This window comes from Oryx dammah, unplaced genomic scaffold, assembly GCF_014754425.2.
Source record: "Oryx dammah isolate SB20612 unplaced genomic scaffold, SCBI_Odam_1.1 HiC_scaffold_1, whole genome shotgun sequence".
Taxonomy (NCBI): Eukaryota; Metazoa; Chordata; class Mammalia; order Artiodactyla; family Bovidae; genus Oryx; species Oryx dammah.
Window position 1 is genome coordinate 311,583 of NW_024070185.1, and position 3,922 is coordinate 315,504.

The window sequence follows — 3,922 nt, forward strand, 5'->3', positions numbered from 1 at the left end:
TATTTTTTAACCTTGAGTACTGGTGACAAGTCATAGTTCTGCAATGATCTGTTGCCTGTCTATATAAAAAATTATTGTATATACATGGAATTTTGAAAATCATATAACTACAGAAATAGCACACACAACTAATAATTTTGATTTTCCTTGTCCAGAATGAATACAAATTTATTGATTGTTATTTTGATTACCTGAGTAGCACAAGCTTATTGTAATAAACTGCACAATTTCAATAAAACAAAGGGAAAATAGAATGATTTACTCTGTGATTTCCACAATTAACAACAATGATTATTTTTGTATTGACTATTTCTAATATGTATATGTATATAAGATTTAAGGTGTACAATGCTTGTGCTTTTATAGCAGATACTTACTTTTACAAAAATTTAAATTTTGTCTTTTCCCCTAACTTTCCTATCCCCACTATCATCTCTAGAAAAATATATTTTTAAAAAACATGACTTGTGAATATTCCCATCGCTTTTTCCAAGCTCATCTTATTATATGTAAAGATTTCAATAATATCTTTTGTTTTATCAACTCAACAAATCATATTATGGATTTAATCTGAGATACACATAAATGACACCTAATAATTACTAATATCATTGTACAACATCATTTATTAAACTACATTCCCAGTGAGAGCTACTTTTCACTCTAAGAAATTATTTCTCTGTAGAATAATTGCTAGGCCAAAATATACATAACATTTTAATTAATGCCCATTACTAACTTAGTTTTTAAAATTTCTGTGACAACTCTATGGAACTGAATAATATTCTTTCAAATAAGTGATATAACTTAGTCTGTATTACAACTGGGCCTATTATAGCAATTCTTGTCTAAAGTTCTTACTACAAGAGAACATTTCACAATAAGGTTATAGAATTCCCAAGTGAATGATTTGCTATTTGTTGACCCATACACAACTGTATAACTGGAGACAGAGAAAGATTTCTCGGTGTTACAAGTAACTTTTATTTTGGTAATAACCAACCCACTCCAGTGTTCTTGCTTGGAGAATCCCAGGGACTGGGGAGCCTGGTAGGCTGCCCTCTATGGGGTCGCACAGAGTCGGACACAACTGAAGTGACTTAGCAGCAGCAGCAGCACCACGTTATAGACAGATAAATTGAGTTTAAGATAAATATTGAAAATTTATAACAAATATATAAGAAATCAACTTCTGAAATACAAGTCAGTTTTTCAATGAACTAAGGTATTTGCCTGGCCATTGTCTCAGTACCATCATGACATCCTTGATCCTTAGACTGTATATCATGGGGTTAAACACAGGCATCACAATCCTGTAGAAGAGAGAAAATACTTTGTCAGTTCCTGCTGAGCCTTGGGTCTTGGGTGAAGAACAATGCCACAACCATAACATGAGAGGAGCAGATGGAAAAGGCTTTGCCCCGACCTGTGGCTGACGGCAATTTAAAGAATGTGGAGATGATTTTGCTGTAAGAGACAAGTATCAACAGAAATGAAACCAAAACAAACAGCACAGCAACTGTAAAGACCAACATTTCATTCAGAAAAGTGTCCCCACAGGCCAGCTTGAGTATGGGAGGGAAGTCACAGAAGAAGTGGTTGATGAGGTTAGAACCACAAAAGGGCAGAGAGAACATCTGGCCTGTCTGGCCTGTTTGGACTGGGATTCCACTGATACAGGAGCCAGCCACTAGCTGGATACACACCTTGTAGTTCACGGCTAGAGGATAGTGCAGAGGGCTACAAATGGCTGTGTAGCAATCACAGGCCATCAAGGCCAGAAGGAAGCACTCGGTGGCCCCAAGTGTAAGAATGAAGCACATTTGTGTGGCACAAGCAACTAAAGAAATTGTTCTTCTTTGTGTCCAAAGACTTGTGAGCATTCTGGGGAGTGTAACAGACACATAGCAGATTTCCAAAAGGGAAAAACTGCCAAGGAAAAAACACATGGGGGTCTGGAGACCAGGGTCTAGTTTGTTATCAGAAATATGATGCCATTGCCCATCAAGATAATTATATAGATGAGTGAGAACAGTCCAAATAAAAACCCCTGGAGATGAGGAACATCAGCAAAGTCCAAGAGAACAAACTCCATCAGTTTAGTGAGATTACCTTCTGGTGCTTTTTCTTGGTGCTCCATGTGTGAAAAAGGGTAAATGTATTATCTGCTTTTTATTTTTACCATCAGGGGTCAGTGCCCGTTTTATAAATTGTATCAGGATACCGAGATTGATTTCCATGATCAATGCAATTGTTTCTAATTTAAGAATTTTATTATGTATGCATTTCCCCTTTCTCAGTTTATAATCCATGTGTTATCCATATACACTCTTCCTTGAAATGTCTTTTAGGGCATTCTTTCTGAATACAGTCCAATGTCAAAAAAGTTAAAGTGTTAGTTGTTCAGTCATGTCTGACTCTTGGATCCCATGGACTGTAGCCTGCCAGGCTCCTCTGTCCATGGGATTTCATAGGCAAGAATACTGGAGTGGGTTGTCATTCCCTTCTCCAGGGGATCTTCCCGACCCAGGGATCAAACCCGATCTCCTGCACTGCAGGTGGATTCTTTACTACCTGAGCCACCAGGGAAGCCCCAAATGCCCTGATTGGCACAGGCATTGGACAAATTGAAAGTTATTGAAGATAGAACTACAACTTTGCCATATGATCTCAGTTTTAAATACTTACATCATTTTGTGGCCATGTTTCACGGTTTGTGGGATTTTAGTACCCCAACCAGACACTGAACCTCAGGCTGATGGCAGTGAAAGTACAAAGTCCTAACCATTGGACTGCTAGGGATTTCCCTTAAATATTTACATTTTCTGACAATTTTATTGTATTTCTCTATGACTTTACATACTTCAGTAGAACTATTAATATAACAGAAATTATCTTCCTTATATATTTTCAGCTACGTATTTCAACTCTTCATTTCCCTTCCCTACCTTGATGATCTTGATCATACATGTTCTTATATACAATTCACATTATTAGGCAGTTTACAAAAAATATTAGAGAATATTTTATTTTATTGTACATAGGGGAATAAAATACATATATTTCAGTAAGATACTATGTGGGGGCTATCAGAGGGTTTCATTCTGGAAAAGTTGTGTGGGAATAGATACAGATAGAAGCAATTAAGAGGGTCACTCTGGGAAAACAGGGGTCACCTGGACTGTTTTCACTAGCTGTGTGAGATACTTCCTGTCATGCTTTACGCTGTGCTCTGTATGCATCTCTGATGTCTTTGTTGTTCCTCAAAAAATAATAATAATTCAGATAACAGTTTCTAAACTCACTTTTCTTGAGCTAGGATATTGAGATTTAGCAATGATGGATACATTGATCATTTGCACATTGGTTTTGTAATTGCAAATCAGTGCGTTTTTTCATATTTTATTTTTTATTATTATTATTTTTTACTTTACAATATTGTATTGGTTTTGCCATACATCAGCATGAATCTGCCACGGGTGTACACATGTTCCCAATCCTGAACCCCCCTCTCACCTCCCTCCCCATACCATCTCTCTGAGTGCATATTTTTTAAATCATACTTAAGTTTGAATCCTAATTCTATTATTTATCATCTTTAAACAATTTAAATTGTTTAAATTTTCTGTTTGCTTTCTTATTTGAGATAATTAAATATACTGTTGATAAAATTACCTATCAGTTTTAATATGTTTATGTATAAATTATGGTCCTATAATTATAATTATTGATATGGTATAATGTTCTTAAGTCTTTAGTTGCCAGGGTTGTAACACACTTCCTAGAAAAACTGTTTTTGGTGGAGTTAGTGAGTTACTCACTGATGATTACTTTTTTCCATTTTTTTCCTTTCATCAGAGCCAGGAGTAGAATACGGTCTTACCTAAATAAGGAATGAGACTCCTCTAGTACAGAATCTCAG

At 35.9% G+C, this 3,922-nt stretch overlaps 1 pseudogene; it reads right to left on the reverse strand.

The window, feature by feature from the left end:
• Positions 1–1,204: 1,204 nt before the first annotated feature.
• On the reverse strand, positions 1,205–2,140 carry LOC120865006 (annotated as a pseudogene).
• Between the last annotated feature and the right edge of the window lie 1,782 nt (positions 2,141–3,922).